The following is a 24,420-nucleotide window of genomic DNA, read 5'->3' on the forward strand; positions in this document are numbered from 1 at the left end:
TTGAGAAGTTTCTCCCAGTTTTGAATATAAGCACTTTCTCAGGATGTATTTAGTTTTGGGTTTCTTTCATACTCTTTATCTACCTCTGGACCGAAAGCTGTGAAAGCAACTTGATTCGCCAAGCTTTGCTGCAGCCAGGGGTGTCCATGGGACATGGCAGTGACCAGCAAGACAGGTAGCTTCTTCTACTGCTGGCACTTTTTTCCTTTACCTTTTCTTCCTGCTTGGAAATTTGGTATGACATCCTCAGACTCTGCGGCCGTTTGCTGACCAGGGACAGCAAGACCGGGTGGAATCAAAACTAGAAGGAGCCTTGAGCAGTGGGTACATTTTCTTGAGCTGCTCCCACTCAGCCTACAGTGTTTGCCGAGATAAATCTACCTGTGGATTTATGTCACTAAAGTAACTGTGTCAGTTACTCTAGCAGAGTTTTCTGTAACTTGGATTCAGAGGAAATCCTCACTGACGGCCAAACTTGTCATCCCTCTGTATTTGGAGTTAGGATCAAATACTAGGGTTCTATCTCCTGTTAGGGTAGAGGAACTGTTATGGTGGGATTCAGCTCTGCACCTTTAAAGGCAATGTTCAAAGATCCTGATGGAATATTATCATCGCAGTTGGTAAGAACCCACCCATCAGGATCTTGTGGCCATAATAGAATACATCTGATCAACCCCGGACCATTTTTAAGACTTCTGTATTTTCAGTGGTGGAAAACTTTCATGTATTGCTTCACTTTATAAAAATATTAACTATATTTTCAAGGGGATGCATTGCCATTTAATTTCTCTCATATATAGAGAGACATTTAGATGTTTGCGCTTACTGGCCTAGTCCCATTCAGCTCATTCAAGGAAGAAACGCAACTTTTATCTTGGTGGTATCAGGTGCAAAAATATAACGACTGTATTTAAATGATTGGGTATTGACCTAATAATTGAGAGGCACATCATTGCAGTTAGTAGAATGTCAGAAAAATGTGTAGACACAGAAGTTGAGTCCATGATTATGTTGATACTTTTGAAAAATAGGTTTTTAAAAAAAAAAATTGGTAATGGGGCAGCTGAAAAACTATTTGAAAACATAATGCAACTGAATTCCTCATAATTTGCACCAAAATAAATTTTATGTAATTTAAACAAATATTCTAAAAAATCCAAATATGGACATTGTTTCTACTTCTCTTTCTTCTTCTTCTCCTTTTTTGCTCTGGAGAAAAGTCCTTTTTAGTCATCATCTTAAACCTAGAAGTCAAAAAAACATGTATTGTAAATATATGTCCCTTTCACACCAATCCTTAAATAAATTAAAAGGCAAATGAAGATTTAGGGGAAATAAAACATGCTTGCAGCACTCTGTTTACCTTCCATGATTCTTTTCTTTCTAAAATAAGTTCTCATTCAAATGACAGAAAGATCGCACCTCTTTCCAAATATGGGTAAGGACCTGATCAAGAAATTCAGAGCAAATAAAGCACCAGTGGCTGGTACTCATGGAAAACAGTCAGTTCTAGGCAGGATTGAGGAAATGGGCAAATTAAAAGATGCTATTTGTGCCAAATACAATGATCGAATGTCAGAAAATAATCAGAGTTGATGAAGGAGCAGGTAAAGATTGAATTGGGCTAAATGTTTCTGCTTATTGAGCCCTTCCTGATCTAGGGCTCATTCTCAAGGACAAGTGGAAGCTGAGGACAAGAAGTGACTTCGCTAGATACCTGGAAATCCATCAGGAAGTCAAATACGTGCCTCTGGTTTTGCTCGTGATTAACAAAACCGCGTATCGTTTAACACAATGTATGCTTATGTGATCATTATTAAAAGCGAGTAAATGGTAACTGTGATTTGTTTTTCACATTATCAAAAATAATAGCTGCTAGCAAGGTGTTAAAATTAGTATAGAACACAACAGCTGTTCAACTCATTTTCGAGAATGATTTTTATATATCGCTTACAAAGTACCTCCATTCAGCAATAAACAAAATTCTGTAGAATGCAAGCATTTAAGCTGTGTGACAGATGGCCACTACTCATTTCCTGATGCATTTTGTAATGGAAATTTAACAGAGAAAACGCTAATAATAATGCTGTTAATATAGTGCCTTTTCCCTAGGAGCTTCAAACACTTGACAAACATTACATAATTAATGCTTAAATATTATGCAAACATCCACAGGAAGTGGGAAAGAAGGAGCCTCTCTCTGTGCTTGCAGACAACACGTATTCACATGCAGATGAATTCTGTGGAAACAAAACAGGTAAAGAAGTAGTTTCCCGTGGTTTCTGAATATCAGCATTACCCCCCTGGTAATTCAAATTTGTCAGGCGTGATAATCCTCGCGCTCAAATACTCCATCATTATTTATAATGTCTGTGACAGAACTTGCTGCTTTTTCCATTAAAGATCGCAACTAGCCCGCAGAGTCCTTCTCCAGTCAGTAAATGGTTTGGCTTTGCAAGCCACTGCGAAGTTTCCAAACCATCAAGTGCAGGAGTTATGGCAGTCTTGCAGGTGAAGAGTTATGACTGATGTCATCTCTATTGTGGGTTTTTTCTTTTTTTATTGTTGATTGTAGCTAGAACATTGGCTTTGAATGGACAATGGAGACCAAATTACCTCGTTGGCCAGAGGCAGGACCCAAGAGTACACAGCATCTGGCACATCCTGGGTTGTAGGAGAAATGCGGCTCCCCACAATGGGGTCCTCTCGTTAGAAACTCTGACGGGAGCCTACAGAATACTGACTTGGGGTTTCGAGTGTCCCTTTGTATAAGAATTTAGAGATAAATTTTTAAAAAATGTTTATTAACTGTGAAGCTGCTTTTTGTCTGGTAAACCTAAATGGCTCTCATGAATGCATAAGACTGGGGATGAAGCTACAGGAACCTGAAAGGTTTCCAGTAAGTCAATATATATTAATGCTGCCATGACTGCAGGAAATTAATGGATGGAGCAGCTTTATTTCTAAATCTGGCTTTTGCAAGCACAATCGAGATGCTTCATTCAACCATCAGGACCCGACACTTACCCTGAACACCACAGCATCCACAGCTGAACAGTTTCTACACAAGAATCTGTAAAGAGATAAACCACTGTCTCCTAGCGAAAGGTAATTTGGAAACAGAAGTCCTGACTAGGTTCTTCCTTTGTAAAAGGAATTTTAAAAAATCTCTTTATTTCATCCTGTGGATGGTTTTCCAGAGGCCGGTGGGAATGGCTGCACGGTCCCTTACATCATTCTGCACTTGCCCCAGCCATGGGCCCTGCTTATAAGAATGGCGGTACCTGCCACACACGTCCAAGTGCAAGTCTCCCTACCGTGTGATAGTGCTACACTTTGGTCGCCGAGGTACTCTACACGACTGTTTTCCTTAAGAAGATGTTGTGACGAAGCTCCCGTTTGCAGATGTGGGAGCCGGCTTGTAGAATTCTAGCAAATTATATCAAGTGATTCTAAGAAAATATATAATCCAGATCATTACCAGTTTAGTGATCCTCCGAAGGATGGTTGTTAGCGGCACAGAATGGATTTGTGGCCTCAGTTGAACCCTGTTTTTCCCACCTGGGCACATCGACATTTGAGGCTGGATAATAGCTCTTTGTTGGGGGCTGCTTTGTGCGTTGGGTGATGTCTAGGGGATTCCTTGGTTTCTACACAGTGGATGCCCGTAGCACGCCTGTCCTCAGTGTGGAAAACAAAATAACTGCATATATTGCCAGTTAACTCCCACAACGGGAGATTATTACACTTGAGCATGACTGATGATGTATATCACACACTTTGTGTGACTAATTCGCCACAGCACCAACTATCGTTGTCCTTGAAATCAAATACAGTCTTAGGAATTCTTGTCAGAAATATGGCCCCTATGTCAGTCTCCTTCACTACATTTCCATAAACACCCTCCAGCATTGTTTAAATGTTTTAACAAGATTGTGTTTCGTGGTTTTCTTCCTTTGTGCTCCAGTCTCTTGTCTTGGTTCATTCTGTCCTCTGTTCAGACCAGTACGCTGTTGACTCCCCTAGCTCATCCTACATGCCCTTGAGCAAGGAAAATGTTTATTTTTAGAGAAAGATTTAAGTGGAATTTTGAAAAAAAACAATACACAATAATTGAAGTGTGCTTGGCACCAATTCATTGGTGTGATAAAAATGAAATTGAAGATATATTTTATTTAAAGACAATTCAATGTTACGGCTCTTTGGGGATTTTGCATGACTGTGTTACAATAGGATTAGAGACACAGTGCCGTGTAGTGACTCCCGACATACTTTTTTTTTTTTTAAGATTTTACTGATTTATTTATGAGAGACACAGAGAGAGAGAGGCAGAGACATAGGCACAGGTTGGAGCAGGCTCCCCCAGGGAACCGGATGTGGGACTGGATCCCCAGACTCCAGGATCACACCCTGGGGTGAAGGCACATGCTCAACCCCTGAGCCACCAAGGTGTCCCTACTGACGTACTTATTTAACTTCGTCCAACCACCAAGTGCTTTGTGGCTTCAAAGCTTCAGATGTCTTAGCCCCTTAAGGACCCCAACTCAGACTGGGTGGTGCTGTGGAGCATTAGCATTAATTAATAGCATTAATTAACAGGACAGTTCCTAGATGTGGGGAGAGCTTGTTTCATATTGTGACCCTGCCATCAATTGTCTTCACGACCTTGGGCCACATAATGTCACTTCTGCAAACGACAGTGCCTGCATTTGAGCAGGGAGTCGATGAAGCCCATTGTCCAGGTTTTTATGAGGAACGATAAAAGATTTCTGCAAGGTGGCTGTGTTTGGCCCAGGCATGAGGGGCTTGATAAATGCTACTTCTCTTTCTGTGCACCAGCATGCAAGCTCACTGACTTGCTAGAGGAGAGAAATTAGATAGAACAGCACTCTGTGCCCTGGACTTGGATGAAACCACGGGCATTTAGCGCTCAGATGGCCACGCAGGCGTTCAGGAATGATTGATATCTGTGTCTGAAGGGCAGCGTGATTTCAGCTGAAAAAGCTGGATCCACACGCCATGCAAAGGATCTGGAGTTTCCTAATATAGGAATGTCAGCTACTGGAAAATAGATATTGGTGTCTGCCTGCAGTTCCGACCAGAGCTCCGCAATCCTTTGTAATTCCCTGGAGGATAAGAGCATCTTGTGTTATGATGAGGTGACTTGATGGGCTCACGGTTGGGGACTGGTCACCACAAAGGCCAGGCCACTATTAGAAACTTGGAACTTTCAGCCTCATCCCCAACCTCCAGGAAGAGGGGAGGGGCTGGCAATGGACTTAAGATCGATCGTGTCTTCATGATGAAGCCTCCATAAAAATCCCTGAAGTACAGGGTTAGGGGAGCTTGTATACTGGTGAATGCTTGGAGGTGCCAGGAGAGTGGTGCCCAGAAATGGCCCAGAAGGTCCTCAGCCTTCGCATATTCCTCACCCTGTGCATCTCTTCCATGCATATGTGCTCTCTGTTGTGCACCATGCCCTTTCCTAGGAAATTGGGAAACCGTGAGTAGATTGTTTTCCTGAGCTCTGTGAGGCAGTCTAGCAAATCAGTCAAGCCCAAGGACAGGGACCTCCGATCCATAGCCCATGGGTCAGAAGCACAGGTGACAATCTGGACTTATAAATGGTGTCTGAAGGGCAGGAGGCAGACTTGTGGCACTGAATCCTTCACCCGTGGGATCCGATGCTGTCTCCAGGTAAACAGTGTCAGAATTGTTGAATCGTAGGTCGTCCTGCTGGTGTCGCAGACTTCCTTGGTGTGGGAAGCCTCTTTCAACACCAGAAGTACATTGAGTGAGGTGGCAGCATGAGAGCAAAGGAGACATACAGGAGTGTACGTTTTTCTAAGCAGGAAAGGTGATAAACAGGAAACTCTGTAGAGAAGTAGATTAATGGTCCTTAAAGATGAAATATTTCACTCTTCTTGGGCTAGGGCCATTGCTTCCTTTTTTTTTTTTTTTTTTTAAACAGCTCTATCGAGGTGTAATTCATTTACCATAGAACTCTCATGTTTAATGATTTTTAATAATTTATGGAGTTGTGCGACCCTCACACCATCCAGTTGGAGAAAATTTCCATCACCCTAAATAAGATCACTTGTGTCCATGTGTGATCCCTGCTCCAACTGCTGGCCCCCAGATACCAGTAAACCAGTAACCTATTCTCTTTGTCCATACAGTCACCTATTCTGGACTTCCATCTTTTTAAATTAAAAAAAATATTTATTTGAGAGAGAGAGAGAGAGTAAACGAAAGGCAAGGAGGGTCAGAGGGAGAGGGAGAGAGACTTCAGTAGACTCTGCACTCAGCGTGGAGCCCAATGTGGGCCTCGATCTCATGACCCCAAGATCACAATCTGAGCTGAAACCAAGAGTCAGACACTCAACCAACTGTGCCATGCAAGTGCCCCGCCTCTGCTGGGCTTTCCATATACATAGAGCAGTATACTGCATCGTAATTTTTGTTGTGCTTTTTTCACTTAGCAACACATTTTTTGAGGCTAATCCGTGTTGTGGGAGGTAGTTCTTTACCATTTCATTCTTTTTTGTTGATGTGGTAATATTAGGCCAGTTAGTATGAAAGCATACTTGAAGGTCTATGTAAAGTAGGTATTGAAGGGGCCAATCTCAGGTTACTTTGTTGTCGGTCAACTATAACGCCTGTAAAAAGTCACGGTACTGCAAGCTGCCCAGATCCAGAGCTTAGTACCTATTATTTTTTTTGCTGTCGTGATCATTCTATTTTTTTTTTTTTTTTGATCATTCTATTTTTAAGTCACTTTTGTTTTTAATACAATTACCACCATGGTCCTTATCCATTTAATGCAACTGGCAGAGGGATCATCTCTTGCTATTTATTATTTATAGGAACTTCTATAAATTCTCTTAGGGTGATTTTAATGAGATTTGTTTCATTCACCGCCAGAGTCTAAAATTGTCTCTTAGAGCCAAGAAGTGTTCAATAAATACGTGTTGAAAGGGAAGGATAGATTGGATGGGTGGATTCCCAGCACCTAGCATGAGTTCTCCCACATGGGGTATCCAGTAAATACTTCTTGAATGAACTATTGAAAAGTTCAGCTATTGAAATACTGCAAAACTACAACCAAGAGTTTAATGACTTAAAGGCATGTAATTCTAATATTTTCAATGCTGTGACCCTGCAGCGTACATGTTTCCACTTAACTGTTGTCTAATTTAGTTGGCCAGGATTTGAGGCAAAATTCGGATGTCGTCAGGTGTAGTTGGGAGGTAGTGAGAAGCAGATAAAAGCTCTCACACGTGGGACCCCGGATACTTCCTCTGGCAACAATAGATACTGGATCCTGGTACAGGGAGGGTTTGTGGAGACTTTTTACAGGGAGGGTTTGTGGAGACTTTTTAGGAGCGGCAGTGCGTTAGCTAACACGGGTATGGGATGGCCCTGCAAGCTGCCCATAGCTAGCGCTCTGGGATTTGAGCTACCTCTTTGCAGGTTGTGATGCTCATCACCCTTGGAAATGATTGTGCAAAGGCTGGTTACAGACAGAGGTTACAGACAGAGACCCATCCTGCAGGGCAGTGGCAGCCAGGCCGCAGGAGAAATCCTGAGGCGCTCAGCCCGCAGGGGCAGAAAGATTTGTACCGACGCTCGCAAGCCTGACAGATAGTGGCGCCTGCTTAGCAATCTTAGAAAGGAACAGTAATAAAAAGGTTCGCTTTTGATGTATCGGAGACACATTTAATAGTGAGGGGAGGAAAAATGTTTTCAAATATCAACATTTTTCAAATTAATTTTGTGTTGTTTCAGTAAAGATGTCTGTGATTTGGTAGGCCCTCAGGTGTGGGTTTAATTTTGTTGGCTTTTGATGTATGATTGCAGAAAGGTGTTATTCCTGAAAAGCCATCAAAATATAATTAAAAAGTCGGCAGAGGTGATGGCTCGTCGCTAGCTTTGTTTATTTTTTTTAATAAAGAAGAAAACCCCAGTTGTGCTCTGCGTGGAGAGCAATGACCATAAACCAAGAGAGAGAATTCAAGCACTTGGAAGATCTCACACAGCGTTGTCCTCGAGAAGGGAGGTGGCTGTCACTCTGCACAAGGCGCACTGAGATCCCAGCCTAGATAGTGGGGGTTTTTTTTCTTGCAAAGATTCTATCTTTAATTTTCCTGGACTTCATTACAAAGTTAACAGTGGAAACTGTGCATTAGGACCAGCCACCCATGGCACCCACTCGCAGATGGGTCTCTTTGCACACTCTTCCCTCTGCACTTGTTTCACCAGCCCTCTTTCTGTCCCTTCCAGATGGTGACTTGCCCCACGTCTACCTAGGGTCCTCTTGCTCTGGACGCCTGTCCCCACAGACCCCTACTGCGATTCACTCTTGCCTCTCGGCTCTTGCTCATACCTTGTCGATTTGTGCGTGGAGTTTACATTTACTTTCCTTCCGTACTTTAATATCCCCAAATAGAAGAATGTGCTGTTCATCCTTACACCCTTCACCCTGGTCAATGGTCTGAAAAAAGATGCCATCTTAAATTGAACTGAGTTATGTTTATTTTTTTAATTTTTAAAAATATTTTTATTTATTTGAGAGATATCTTGAGTAGGAAATGGGGAGAGGAAGAAGCAGACTCCCCACGGAGCAGAGAGCCCTAACGAGGGCTCCATCCCAGGCCCCTGAGATCATGACCTGAGCTGAAGGCAGATGCTTAACCCACTGAGCCGCCCAGGCACCCTGGACTGAGTTAGACTTAAATCATGTTTATAATGACTTTCAGGAACTATATATGTGTATGTATTTGCATAGAATAATATGCATATGCTTATATTTACATATAAATTTCATTCATGTGAAATAGACTTTCTATTTTGAACTGTTTGCTTGCCCTGCAATACTTGCAGGTGCTACACTTAGTTTTTCAGCTTGAGACTGCTTCCCTGATTCGTGCCTCCCCTCCAAGGAGGGCAGTTAGTTCTGTTATTGAAGGAGGCATTGCAACCTTTTCTTTCTTTTTTTTTCCTTTAAATGTTTTATTTATTTATTCATGAGAGACACAGAGAGAGAAGCAGAGACCAGGCAGAGGGAGAAGCAGGCTCCATGCAGGGAGCCTGACGTGGGACTTGATCCCAGGTCTCCAGGATCTCACTCTGGGCCAAAACCACACCCAGGGATCCCTACCGCTGAGCCACCCAGGGATCCCACAACCTTCTTTCTTTGTACATAGTCAACAACGTACATTTTGGTTAGAATTGAATGTGCACCAAGTTATCCACAGAATCGTGGGCTTCAGACATGCTAATTTTTGCTCTGCAATGATGCCAATTACGTTGTACGACGCATTGCGATGGCTAAGTGCTGGCACCTTTCCTCTACCATTCCAACATTTAATGCCATCAGTGTTAGGGAATCTGGTTGTGTGGCTGCACCATCCATTCTCAACCTTGGCGTGCAGAACACACCTGCCGAGTGGCTTCTAAACTGTGCAGATCCCCCCTCACCTGTGCAATCCTTCCTGCTTCAGTGATGTGGGAGGTCTTTGAATCCTGCCAGGGAACAGCATCAGGTGGCGTTGTCTCCTGTTTTCCGGGAACCATTCATGTTAGCACCCCAAAGTCCCTTGCCCTCGAACCGTCTCTCGGTTCTACAGTGACGTCTGGCAGGTCCCTCTTATGCGCAGAAGGCCATTCCTGGGTCCACTATTCTAAATGTCATCACTGCAGACTCACTGGACCAGCTCTAGATGTCCTTCAGAAGCTCAAATCCCAGTCACGTGTGAGTGCGGCCTTGCCAATGACGTCTCTTCCCTCACCGTGTAGCTGCTCTTGCATTCCCGGCCTGTCTCAGGATTCACTTCCACACGGATCCCTGTAGCTCCTTCCGGTTAGGCTGGTGATGCATCTCATTTGGGGTTTAGGCTGTTTGTTTCTGCAGAGTAGGGCTCATCCTGCCCCGCTCATCTGTGATGAGATCTAAATAGAGGACCACACCAGTTGTTGCTCACTGTGGGGCCTGAGGTCACAAGAACAACATGGCCTGGAATTGTATGGGAAGGATGAGTTCCCAGGACCGGCCCCAGAGCCACCGATTCAGAGGCTTTGAGCACAGAGCTCAGGAGTCCATGCCTGAGGCTTTCAGGTGATTCTAATGCAGCCCCAAGTTATAAAATCACAGCTTTTGGGAACACAAAGGATGATGGGGGTTTGTCTTGAGGAATATACACTTTTCAGAGGCACCTCCTCTGGGTGAGCTCAATTGCAAAGGGAGGAGAGGTTGCAAAGGTGCAAGTGGCTTCTTCTGAACAGTGGGTTGTGGGGTCAGGAGGGCTCCTGGGGTGTGGGGTTTGCCATCCTCATGTTAGCCCAACACAGTTCTCAGGGATTGCTCTTTCCCTACCAGGGCCCGCTTTCACACAACAGGCCGGTCAGGGCTCCACATCCAGTCATCGTGGCTGCTCTGCCCCATGACTCTCCATCCTGGTGCTGCCCCAGAGAGCTTCCCGTGGGCCTCCTGGCTTGCCCAGCATGCATGAAATGGACAGTCAGCCACTTACCCTTTTCTTTTTCCAAGGCTTTGGATGTCGTTGAAAGCATTCACCCCACGGAACAGTCCTCATACCAGTTCAGGCCCACAGCCATTCGATCTCCACAAAGTTTTGTCTTCCCCCAGCAGCTTATTTCCATGTTCCATGGATGAAAGCTTTTGTAATTGTGAGGTCACTGCTTTGTGGCGTGTAATCACCCCTCAACCACCCGCAGTACAGACCCCACTCCTTCAAGGAGGTGGGGCTGTGTAAATTCTGAATCCTGTCTGTGGGTCTGCTTTACAGCCCAAGTCCATATTGTCTATGCCAGATTCCCTAGAAGGCAGGGCACGCCAAAGGCAGAGCCTCCGCAGTGATGCTTTTCTGGGAGAAAGAAACCCAAGGACATCAAGCAAAAGACAGTGCATTATGGAACTGGTCCCAGCAAGATGGGAAAACACACAGAACGCACTGGTAGTTTGGGCATGTCTAGGGAGGAAGAATGGGATCTTCCAGAGAAGTCCACTGGGGGAGGAAAGGGAGATAGAGTTATTGTTTCCTATGGGATGTACCCTACAGGGTATTAACAGTCTTGTGCTTCTAGGCCATCCAGGCAACCACTGGGGATACCATACTCACTCCCAGAGGACTGGCACTTCATTGTATCACCTCTGAAAGAGGGGGCTAGAGCTTCCACACTATAATGCACGCCAGAGCGCTGTAGCTCTTGCTATAGTGCGGCCAAGCTGGGACCCAGCCCTTGTGCCAGCCCCCAAGACATGAGTCCCTGTAGACAGTGGGTGCCGGGGTCCCCGCAGTGAAGAAGCATGTGAGGGCATGGAGGGCAGCGTATGCCAGGAGAGTCCACGGAGGTACACGAGGAAGTTCCAATATAGTGCATTCAGGTGGGCCACTGTCTACATGTTCTCCAGAACTCTCTCCATTATGCACCAACATTACTTCTTGAGTTTATAATCTGTTTTTCCTTTTCCATCTTTTATGACTGAAAAGCAAAAAAAAAAAAAAAAAAAAAAAGTTTTCTAGCCGAACCTTGTGAACAATTCATATTAATGTTAGGTTGCTCTAAAAAAAAAAGAAAAAAATATGAGTGCTAAGAAGCTCTGATCTGGTGCTGGGAATTTTTAGATTTTTTTTTTTTTCCTGGAGACAGCACTCAAGAAACATTAATTCAGGAGCTCTCTAATTTCTATGCCCTCTAATAAACCCTAAAGCAATAGAAAAGCTTCCTTTTCCCACAACAATCAGTGACCCATTAATTTTTAATCTCATTTTGTGCACATTTCCAAGAACAGTTGCTTCACATCCCCCCAAAGTCTTAGTACTTACCCTACTTCCCCTCTCTCTCTAAACTGTAGGCTCTTATTTTCTTATACTCGGATCATCACCAAAACTTAATGAAGGAACCAAGAAAGAGTGATAGAGGGGTAAACGAGCATAGGGTCCCCCCATCCGTGTACAGATCTGTCAGGTGTTTCCTGTGCCTCTTACCTGACTCCATCCGACCTCAACGTGTCCCTTCATAGCCTTGCCCCTACTTTGGGAAGATAATGAGGCACACGCATAATTCTCTTGCTCCCAGCTCTTACCGTCCTAGATCTGCTCTTAGTTTCCAAACCCTGTTCTTGAGGCCGCGTGCCCGGCTGTCCTCAGGGAGCCCCCCTGACTCTGAATGTCGGTTCATCGTCCGTGTGGCACCTGTGATAGGAAAAGAGCTTCGCCAAACGTGATGTACTGTCCTTCTTAGCTACTGTCACATTTACCGTCTTCCGGCTTTTTTTTCCTTCCTTCCTCTTTCTTCCATTCCTTCCTTCTCTCTCATTCTTGTTGAGTATCTTTTTTTTAAAGGATTTTATTTATTTGAGAGAGAGAGAGAAAGAGACAAGAGAAGGGTAGAGGCAGAAGGAGCAGCAGATCCCCCGACATTCAGGGAGCTCGATCCCAGAACTCCAGGACCAGGACCTGAGCCGAAGGCAGACGCTTAACCGACTGAGCCACCCTGCTGCTCCTTGAGTGTCTTTCTACCTTTCTTTTTTTTTTTTTTTATTACATTTCTCTTTTCCACTAAGTTCATAGAACTCCATCTTAGACTGTAACCTTCCAGAGGACACAATCTAAGCCCTATTTTGCTAAAAATTGTATCTCCACTGCGTATGTGTTGAAAGAATGGTTGAATGTGTAAGATGAACCAAGATCTGAGTGCCTGAGCGTACTGTGTCAATAGCCAACAGCCAACATGGTGGTAACTCTCTTTTACTACAGAATGTATTTTTCTCTAGGTTTGTATTTGGTCTTTAGTCTTGGAAATATATCTGTGGCTCATCATGGTCGGTGGCTAACAGAATCTGCCTATGTGGGGCCACGGTGATTGTAGCATCCCTCTGTAAGCGGTGATGTTTGCTCATGAATTTATAATACTTCCAAGAGGCTATGTGATGAGACAGAGGGAGGGAGTCCCTCGACAGGTTTTCCTCTCTTTCCAAACCTGACTTATCTCTCCATCTGATTCGTAGCAAGGAAGGTGCACAATCCAGGGGGGGTTATTACTATTCACCTGACACCCAGCAAGGTAGAGCTGCTCGCTATCTTAGCAGCTGGAGCTGGCTTTTGTCACACATGCCAGAAAACAAATTTCAGCTAACGGGAGATCAATTCCTAAATTGTGAGACTGAATTTGTGCCCTGGGTCCCCAGGAAGCAGCGTCCATTGACAACAGGCTCCAGTGTGTATGTGCAAGGAGTTCAGGACAGTGGTGACCAGCTTCATAAAATGCTAGGACAGCTTTCATTTCTTCCCCATTGGAGATTCTCCTTTTTCTTTGACTTTAGGTAAAAGATCTTTGATCATTCACGTATTAGAGCTGGTCTACTTCTGTCCTTTGTCAAATCCTTTTTTTTTTTTAATTAGCAATGAAAAAACATTTAAAATTAGCCACTGGGCAGCCTGGGTGGCTCAGCGGTTTGGTGCCTGCCTTTAGCCCGGGGTGTGATCCTGGGGGCCTGGGATCGAGTCCCATGTCAGGCTCCCTGCATGGAGCTTCAACCTCTGCCTGTGTCTCTGCCTCTCTCTCTCTCTGTGTGTGTCTCTCATGAATAAATAAATAAAATCTTTAAAAAAAAAAAGAATCCATAGTACTCAGACACATTTGCACTGCAGTAGGAACAGTGGTTTTTGTTTTCACTTCTGTATCACAGCCAGGTGTCCGTATTTCATGTTGCGTAAGCTTTCAGGCCGCGTTATTTAAATTCTCAAAGCAAGCATAATCTCGGCGTTTTGGGGAACCTGTTGAAGGCCATTTAAAAGGCCTGTTTTAAAATTCATCTCTACTTCTGTGATCACCAAACGTCTTCAGTGTCGTACATCCATTCCCAAAAGGATATGTAACTGGCTCACTAAACCACACCCCCCACAATGTGTCTTTCCTTCCTCAAAGGCACCAGCTCTAATAAAGACCCTTTTGTCACCACAGTCCTTAAGCAGCACAGAGTTGTCACTTGCAGCGGGAGCTGCTCTTGGCAGAAGGAGGTAGCATGAGCTCCAGCTTTGGGTTTGCTTCTCACTTGATGTGCAGGTTGATTGGATGGCATCACCGCCTTCCCATCCTGTTGGCCGACAACGATGTAGCACTCCCTGCGTACAGCACCTGAACCCTTCCAATCAGGTGCTCGCTGTGTTCCCATAAATACCAAGGAGCCGTCCTGGAGCCCGGTGCATTCCTCGAGCTCACACAGCTGGCATGTGGCAAAACCAGGGATGACCCTGGGACCTTACAATTCCACTCTCCTTCGTCCTAACTGCCAACTCAGTAGTTGGTTTTTAACTGGATACTCGGTATATGCAATTGTTAGGAAATATGTAAATGCCTGCAAACACAGCATCAGTGAAGTCCTAAAGAGCCAAGCTGTAACCGCCAGACGATTTCATGAAAGGAAATGCTGCGCTGACTTTAGTGAAGGTGGAACGTGATTCGTCATTGGCCAGGTAGTAAGTACAAACGTACAGCCGAAGGTCTCCCTAACGTGGAAACCAGAGCCTCAGCTCTTGAGCTCAGTAAGGACGTCTGGGTCTGAGGGGGTTTAACCTGCCAGCCAACGCGTGACCCACACCTGGCCGGAAGCAGCCATCCTTACAATGGGTGCAGTTTCAAAAAAGGTGGAATTTGCGCAGATACATACGGAAGTCGTGATGGAGGTTGATCTTCTTTTGTCGTAGAATATTAAAACGAAATAGCTCTAGTGGTGTGAACGTCACAGTCCTTTAAATCCAATGAGGGGCATTATCCAGAGTGATTGCACGGGGCGCATTCCCGGTGGAGGAACACACGTTCTGGACGGGAGGCCTTGCATTCTCCACCCAGCTTCAACGTGAACACACGAACCCTTTTCAGAGTGACACAGCATGCCCTGCATCTTGGGGGGAAGAAGCACATGCAGAGTTTTGCAGATGTGTGGCTGTAAACTAAAACAACACACACACACACACACTGGAGATCCAGTTTGGTCTAGAAACTATAGAAAGCAACCCATTTTTTTGACCTCTGCCAGGAAAGCTAAATGCCCTAGAACCCAAACACGCTGAAGAATGTGTTTTCCCCCAGCACCAAAACCCAGAGTGGAGGTTTGGATCCTATCATCCGGGTGCTTCTACTAGGATAGCTTCAGTGTACACAGCGAGCAGGGCGGTGGTGTTCTCAGCGCACTCTCTGCTGTGCACCGTGTTAGAGCCTCACTACGCAGTGTGCAGAATGGACACTGAGCGAGAAAGTCCTTCAGCTCCCCCCGTGCAATTCGTGCTCATCTCCTCTCCCAGTACCAGCAGGTTCTATAGAACGTCCTCGGCGCTTTTCAGCCGTTTTCGGGAAACAGAGAACATGCAGGAAGGAGAGATTCGGGTCTTGAATAAGGTAAAGCTCTATTCCGCACGGCATCCTGGTGACCTGAGGCCCTTTCTGGTTTTCACACTAGCAGCCTCCTCCTGGCGTGCAGAGTGTGCTCGCCTTGCCTGGGGACCCTGCATGGCCTGTCTGGGGACCCCGCACACCTTCCCTGGGGACCATGCACGCCTTGCCTGGGGACCCTGCATGGCCTTGCCTGGGGACTCTGCACACCCTGCCTGGCAACCCCGCACACCTTGCTTGGCGACCCCGCACGCCTTCCCTGGGGACCATGCACGCCTTGCCTGGGGTCCCTGCACACCTTGCCTGGCACTTGCCGCCCAGGTACGCCCGCCCTCCGTATTCCTCAAGTGCACGGAGGAAACACAAAAGCGCGCTGCTCGGATTTCTTTCCTTTGGTCTTTCTTTCCTCCCGTGCGCGTCTGGGTTTCCAGCCAACCCCGGGAGGAGCCTTGAGCTTCCCGAAGGCTCCGCAGGTCTCACCGCAGCCACCAGGATGCTTCCTTCATCATCTTCCTAGGTTTCTGCTTCTGGTTTCAAGATTTGATATTTTTGTCTCTCTCTCTTCTGCTTTTTTTGTGGTATTGAGACTGTGTTTTAGGAGAGCAGCCCCGGCGCTGCCCCGCCTCGGATGTTCAGGATGGTGGCTCGGCCGTCGTCGCCTAGGGGGTCGCAGCGGGCGAGGCCGGCTCCTGGTGAGGATGGGGGGCACCTGTCGCCGGCGGTCACCCTGTGACCTGCCTCAGGCGGGCATTGCCGTGGGGGGAGCCACACCCTACAGCCAGGCCTGGCAGGGAAGTGCGGGCCTTGGGGTCTCCCCTGGGCCCCAAATGATGGCTCCGGCCTACAGGTTGCATAGGCGCAGCGCTGCCTCCAGAGCACACGGGAGCAGGGCCGTGTGGCGCCGCTGGCTGCAGGCCAGGCCACTGTCCGGCTGTCCCGGGCCCACGAGTCCCTCGGGACACCTGCACCTGCAGCCCGCGACCCTGCCCGGCCAGCCACCCCGCAGGGTCCCTGCAAGGCGCAGCCCCCCGGGAGCATGAGACATGAATTGAAATCACCGAGTCTCATAGCGATGCAGCCAGTGAAACGGGAGGGGACGCTGGGGGACAGGGGCTTGTCGCTGTTGGCGGCTGCTTTCTTCTCAGACACGGCGCTACTGTCCGCCAGAGCGGGGACCGTGAGGCCAGCACCCCGTTAGCACCGAGTCCCAGCCCGCGTCTTCCTAAGGACATTGCGTTGTGGTCACCGAAGCCCGGATCCACGCGTCATCGCTCATCCTTAGGCCGTTACCTCCTGACGTGGCACTGTGGACAACAGAGGCCCCGGGTCGGGGTGTCCCACGCGCCCTACATCCCTGGAGATGAAGAACCCCTGAACACAGAGTGAAACTCCTGCACAGGCCCCATCGAGACTCAAGACCAAGCCTCAGCCAACTTTCTGCAAAGACCCAGATGGTAAATACGTAAAGGTTTGGGGGCCAGGGAGCCTCCCGCTGTGCCTCTGCGGGGTGAATGGAGCCACAGACCCCACAGAAACGGATGCGGGTGGCTGGGTTCAAGGGAGCTTGGGTCCGGTGCACAGGTCATGGCCCCAGCCTGCCGTCGGCCAAGCGGAGCCCCGTCGTGGCTCTGGAATAGAAACGCTTGTTCACCGTCACCTCCAGCACCCGTGAGGGCTGGCTTCTGTCTGAGAATGCGTTGGGAAGTTGGGATGGTGGAAGAGGGCCCCTCATTGATCCACACGAACTCTAGGTAGTGGTTGTTTTTGAGTTAGCGCCTACTCACCTGGGGCTGAGAATTACATCTCCACAAGACAAAGTGGAGCAGGTGTGGTGGTCACGACTGCCACTTCATAGGCTGAGGAATTTGAGGCTAAGGGGCATTAAGCAGAGTTTGCAAAATCTCACAGGGGAGAAGTGGATGTTTTTGAATGAGGTGGGTGAGCGGGATTTCCACCAATGCCAGTCGGTGTTGTCCAGGAAGCAGGATGGCGAAGGGGGCTCCAGGCTGTGGCTTTGACCTTCCCATCGATCCCCTCCTTTGGAGCTGGTGATACAACTAAGTCAGTGATGTTTATCCTTGTGGTCCTATACACGTTACACACATACGTACATATATGTGTGTAGGCCACGGCGTGTGTCTACAAATAATACTCTCTAGTTGTTCTCATGTGGCCTAACTGCCTAACATTACCTAACATTATTTATCTTTAGAATGATTACAGTCACTGGGAATATGAAATACCGCGTGATTCGGGAAATAGAAACAGCTATTGGATATTTCACATGGAATATCCCTGGATATTGTTGGTTCGAACCAATTTGAGGAGATCCAATTGGATGCATGGACAGAGATGCACAGAACAGCATATATGGTGACCCAAATTAATTAATTAATTTAATTAATTAATTTTTCTAAATTTAATATGTAGGGAAGAGTCATGAATTGTGACTCATACGGTCAAGACATGTTGATTGTTGTAGGTTCCATCTATTCTTTTGTAACATGGGTCTTTAGAAAAATCCCGCCTGACGTCCTTAAGTAGTTGTGATTTTGGTGTACCTCTGTAGAGCTTTTCCTTTATTTCTACTTTCTTGCATATATATACAGAGTAGATGTTTACCCATGTCTTTCTGTCCTATTCTTCCCGTTGTCTAATTATAATAACACCCCGTGTACATGGTGCATGCATACACGCTGTACTGTTTTCCCATGACTATTTTGTTACAAATACCATGTGATGTTACTGAAAATTCCTCCTGAGTTGTGATATTTTTAAGCCTTCTCATTTATTTCTTTTTTTTTTTTAATTTTTTTATTTATTTATGATAGTCACAGAGAGAGAGAGAGAGGCAGAGACACAGGCGGAGGGAGAAGCAGGCTCCATGCACCGGGAGCCCGATGTGGGATTCGATCCCGGGTCTCCAGGATCGCGCCCTGGGCCAAAGGCAGGCGCCAAACCGCTGCGCCACCCAGGGATCCCTCATTTATTTCTTTAAGCGTAGTTGTACATTTAAGAATAGTCTTTGACGTATAGTTGACACACAGTGTGACATTAGTTTCAGGTGTACAACACAATGATTCGAACGGTTTTCGTCAGTCGTGACTATTGCCTTTTGTCCGTCAAGCTGTTTACTGTGAACCATTTGATCATTTAAGGAAATTATTTGACATTCAGGGTAACATTTCTGCTCTCGTAAAGCCATATGGTTTATTTTATATCAAACTCAAAAACAATGTGTTGACAGTTGTATTGTGTGCATTATGTTAAAGAGGAAAAAATTGCTGGTGAAATTTAAAAATGATCGAGTAGGGAGTGTGCCTGGGTGGTTCATTCGGCTCATCATCCTGCTCTTGATTTTGGCTCAAGGTGGTATGATCGAGCCCAGAATTGTGCCCTGTGCTTCATATGGAGCCTGCTTGAGAGTCTCTCTCTCCTTCTACCCCAACCCCCCAAAGCTTGTGTGTGCTCTCTCCCTTGCTTTAAAAAAGAAAACAAAATGATGGAGTAGGTTGAGCACATTTCTGCAGGTGTCTAAGAGCGTTTTGCCTTTGCATTGTGTTTTCATAGGTTATAGAAGTGTTTATTTGCTTTTATCTCTTACGCTGCATTTGGCCATTGTTGGGATCATCCTCCGTTTGTACATTGTGATAGAAACTGATGCGTATTTCTTCAGACCACAGTGACACTCGATTGTCCATTGCCTGGAGCACTGCAGCCTGAAAAGGGTGTAAATGGACAGAGTTTCACTGGTTCCTGGAGTGGGTGGGTGGATAGCACTTTCTGTCCTGTGGAGCCGTGTGTATTCAGAGGATTTAACAGATCCCTGATCAATGAAGACAAAGAGTATTTTCCACTGTGAGTGGCTTCAGAGCATCGCTCCACCCGGTCTGTTCTAAATGCTGATCTGGGTGCTAATGCACAGCTTCATTAAGTAACCTCAGCTCAGGAGCATTCCGAACAGATGGAGTTGAGAGAAGTCTCACGTGTAAGTTTAAGTATTTATTTACCTTGTGCATCCTTGTGGTGAGCATCCACACGCAGAGCAATATTTTGCATGCATCTGTGTTTGCACAGGAAAGGGAGGCCAGATACCTGGCAGGGTGTCCACTCAGCTACGTGAGTCACAGTATTCATGAAACCGGCCTGTCAGGTGCATGGTGTTGCCTCCTTAGCAACCACTCCTGAATCTACGGTATCTGAATGTTATGACCCAAACACTTGGGAGGTCTGAAAAAATGGAGGGGGGTCATGCCTTTCCCATGACGTATATGGGAAATGAGGAAACAATAATTCAAAAGCCCAGTGTTTTTGTCTGTTTCTATTCCATAGTAAGATGGGGTGCTGTCCCTCCTTTCCTTTCCTTTCCTTTCCTTTCCTTTCCTTTCCTTTCCTTTCCTTTCCTATCCTATCCTATCCTATCCTATCCTATCCTATCCTATCCTTTCCTATCCTATCCTATCCTATCCTATCCTATCCTATCCTATCCTTTCCTATCCTATTCCTATCCTATTCTATCCTAACCTAACCTAACCTATCCTAACCTATCCTAACCTATCCTAACCTATCCTATCCTATCCTATCCTAACCTAACCTATCCTATCCTATCCTATCCTATCCTATCCTAACCTATCCTAACCTATCCTAACCTATCCTAACCTATCCTATCCTTTCCTTTCCTATCCTATCCTATCCTAACCTATCCTAACCTATCCTAACCTATCCTATCCTTTCCTATCCTATCCTATCCTATCCTATCCTATCCTATCCTATCCTAACCTATCCTAACCTATCCTATCCTTTCCTATCCTATCCTATCCTATCCTATCCTATCCTATCCTATCCTAACCTATCCTATCCTATCCTATCCTATCCTTTCCTATCCTATCCTATCCTATCCTATCCTATCCTATCCTATCCTATCCTAACCTATCCTATCCTATCCTATCCTATCCTATCCTATCCTATCCTATCCTTTCCTATCCTATCCTATCCTATCCTATCCTATCCTAACCTATCCTAACCTATCCTAACCTATCCTAACCTATCCTAACCTATCCTATCCTTTCCTATCCTATCCTATCCTATCCTATCCTATCCTATCCTATCCTATCCTTTCCTATCCTATCCTATCCTATCCTATCCTATCCTAACCTAACCTAACCTATCCTAACCTATCCTAACCTATCCTAACCTATCCTATCCTATCCTATCCTATCCTATCCTATCCTATCCTAACCTAACCTATCCTATCCTATCCTATCCTTTCCTATCCTATCCTTTCCTATCCTATCCTATCCTAACCTATCCTAACCTATCCTATCCTTTCCTATCCTAACCTTTCCTAACCTTTCCTATCCTATCCTATCCTATCCTATCCTATCCTAACCTATCCTAACCTATCCTATCCTATCCTATCCTATCCTATCCTATCTTTTCCTATCCTTTCCTTTCCTATCCTATCCTATCCTATCCTATCCTAACCTATCCTAACCTATCCTAACCTATCCTATCCTATCCTATCCTATCCTATCCTATCCTATCCTATCTTTTCCTATCCTTTCCTATCCTATCGTATCCTATCCTATCCTATCCTATCCTATCCTCAACAGCAGTCAGGCTTTTCTTCCCCTCCAGGAAAAGATTGTAAACTATTAGAAAGGAGGTGCAGTGCACACTGTGCACGACATGTGCACACGGAGGGGGAGACTTTCAAGAATTCTGCGTAGCACAAGTGTTTGCCATGATTCCTCCTCCACCCCACCCCTGTGTTTGGTCCCTTGGGGGCCACACCAGCCTACCCAGGCATGAATCCTGCCTACTTGAGTGCTATAATTTTCCCTCTGATTGAAATGCACACGGGAACAGGCCCCACTACACTTGGCCAGTTGTGGGAATTGAGTAAGTCAACACGATGTGCCTAGCAGCCAGCAGCGGACGCATCTAATCCATCTGTGCTGCACAACCTGTAGACACCTGTCACATGCCATGGATTGTGCGAGTGCCTAGAGTACATCCTCGTGCTCTCTGCTTCCACAATCTGAAGGGAAAGACAGCTACTCCTCGTATAATAATGCAAACGGCTACTTTTTATTTATTTTTATCTTAAATAGTTTAAGTAATCTCTACCTGCAGTGTGAGGCTCGAAGGCACAACCCTGAGATCTTGAGTTGCATGTCTCCCCAACTGGCCACCTCCGGACTCCTTTTTAAGTAGAAGCTGTTAGAAATGTCTCGAGGATGGCCCTATGTGTAATGGGGACACCTTAGAAACTAAGGGGTTCTTGATTTTTTAAGAGATAAAGGAAAGTAGCAGTCATACACACGAAATACCAAAGATGTCTGGGGCTAAAGGAGCAGTGTGTTTCTTAGCAAAGAATAGTAAGAAACAGTTTATAGGATTCTGACATGGCAAATGAAGGTGAATCCGAATGTGCCGCTTTGGCCTAAGGATTAGAGCTAAAACCAATTAGATAGCAAAAAAGGAATGAATCCTCCCATTTTCTGCCTTAAAAGCAGGGCATCCATTGCTGTTTGCAAAGGTAACAGCTTCTTTTGTAAAACATTTTCTTTCTCTGTTATCCAGAAGAAAACAACTCTTTAAAAAAAAAATATTTTATTCATTTATTCATGAGAAACACACAGAGACACAGGCAGAGGGAGAAGCAGGCTCCATGCCGGAAGCCTGACATGGGACTTGATCCCGGGATTCCTGGATCGCGCCCTTGGCCAAAGGCTGGCGCTAAACCTCTGAGCCACCCAGGGATCCCCAAGAAATCCCCTTTGGATCCGCATCCTGGACAGCGTGGCCCACACACCAGCAGCATCAGCAGGGGCGGGTTGGCTATTCCGAGTGCAGATCGCGGCCCACTGGGTTCTCCCGAGCCATCTGCATTCTCTGTCGGGCCGCCTGGATGATTCATTGCTCATTAAAATTGAAGAAGAGCTGCTCTCACCGATGATCAATAATTATTTGTAGAAAGAACGAATCAATTTGTATATATATGAATAAAAAATGGAATAGGTGTAGCAATTAAAAAGTAGCTCATGCCAGCCCCGTCTCTCTTTACACTTGTCTGGAATCCTTAATGCGGCGTCTTATTCATGGGCTTTGACATCAGGCCTCTTGTATAGACCCAGCTCGTGTTTCTCCACGGGGCTTCCTTCCAGTCTGGGCCACGCGGCTGCAGGAGCGGAGCTGGGTTGCTTCCCTGCACCTCGTCGTCTCATGCACAGACCAGGGTTGCCTCAGCTCACCCTGGGCGGACTCCCTGCAGGTCCTTGCAGAACCTAATCCTGGGATTTTGAGCATCTAGGTCTGTGAGACATGCCTATCATATTTTCTTTTTCTTTTTAATTTTTATTTTAATTTTTTTATAAATTTATTTTTTATTGGTGTTCAATTTGCCAACATATACAATAACACCCAGTGCTCATCCCGTCAAGTGCCCGTCACCCAGTCACCCCCACACCCTGCCCACCTCCCCTTTCACCCCCCCTAGTTCGTTTCCCAGAGTTGGGAGTCTCTCATGTTCTGTCTCACTCTCTGATATTTCCCACTCATTTTTTCTCCTTTCCCCTTTATTCCCTTTCACTATTTTTTATATTCCCTAAATGAATGAGACCATATAATATTCCTATCATATTTTTGTATCCCATCTGCCTATACTATAGAATTAAATACCCTGGACTCCTTGCCCTACTATTCTGGGTTGCAGGTTTTATTCGATGACCGCATAATAAGATGGTCCATGCCCTCATCTACTAGATGGCACATGGGGTGTTTGTTGAATGCTATTATTTTCATTTGCATATAGCTTCTGAGGGTCCATTGGCTTTGTTCTTAAGTTCTTTTTTTTTTTTTTTTAAGATTTTATTTATTCATGAGAGACCTAGAGAGAGAGGGGAGAGAGAGAGAGGCAGACTCCATGGCTGGAGCCTGACGTGGGAGTCGATCCCGGGACTCCAGGACGGCGCCCTGGGCCAAAGGCAGGCGCTAAACCACTGAGCCACCCGGGGATCCCCCTGTTCTTAAGTTCTTCACGTAAGAATTCTTTTTTATTCTTCAATATGGAAGCTATTTCATTAGCTCCACACATGAGAAAAAAATATCAGAGTCTCAATCTTGAAAATGCTTCTGTTTTTATTTTTCGCTGCTTATCACTGACATATAATATTATATTAGTTTCCGGTGTATGACATAATGCTTCGATGTCTGTATATATTACAAAATGATCATCGCACTAAGTCTAGTTAGCGTCCATCACTACAGACATCGTTACCATTCTTTTGCTTGCGATTATAACTTCTTTTAAGTTTTTACTTTACTTCTAGTTAGTTAACATACAGTGTTATATTGATTTTAAGTCTGTGATAGAGTGATTCAATGCTTCCATACATCACCCAGGGCTCCTCCTGACAAGTGCCCTCCCCAACCCCGTTACCTGTTTCACCCATCCCACACCCCTTCCCCCTGGTAACCATCAGTTTGTTCTCTAGAGTTGAGAGTCTTTTTCTCTTGGTTTGCCTCTCTCTCTCCTTTTTTTTTTCCCCTTTGCTGTTTTATTTATTACATCCCACATATGAATGAGATCATGTATTTGTCTTTCTCTGGCCGACCTCTTTTGCTGAGTGTTGTAATCTCTAGCTTTATCCATGTCCTTCCAAATGGCAAGAGTTCATTCTTTCTTATGTCTGAAAAATATTCCATTTATAGATATGACATCTTTATCCATTCATCAGTTGATGGATACTTGTGCTGCTTCCATATCTTAGCTTTTATTTTTTTTTTTTAAGATTTTACTTATTTATTCATGAGAGACACAGATTGAGAGGCAAAGAGAGACATAGAGGGAGCCCGATGTGGGACTCGATCCCAGGACCCCAGGATCATGACCTGAGCCAAAGGCAGATGCTCAACTGCTGAGCCACCCAGGTGCCCCCATACCTGAGCTTTGTAAATAATCCTGCAGTAATCATCAGGGTGCATGTATCCTTTTGAATT

The sequence above is a fragment of the Vulpes vulpes genome, chromosome X (assembly GCF_048418805.1).
Source record: "Vulpes vulpes isolate BD-2025 chromosome X, VulVul3, whole genome shotgun sequence".
Lineage (NCBI taxonomy): Eukaryota > Metazoa > Chordata > Mammalia > Carnivora > Canidae > Vulpes > Vulpes vulpes.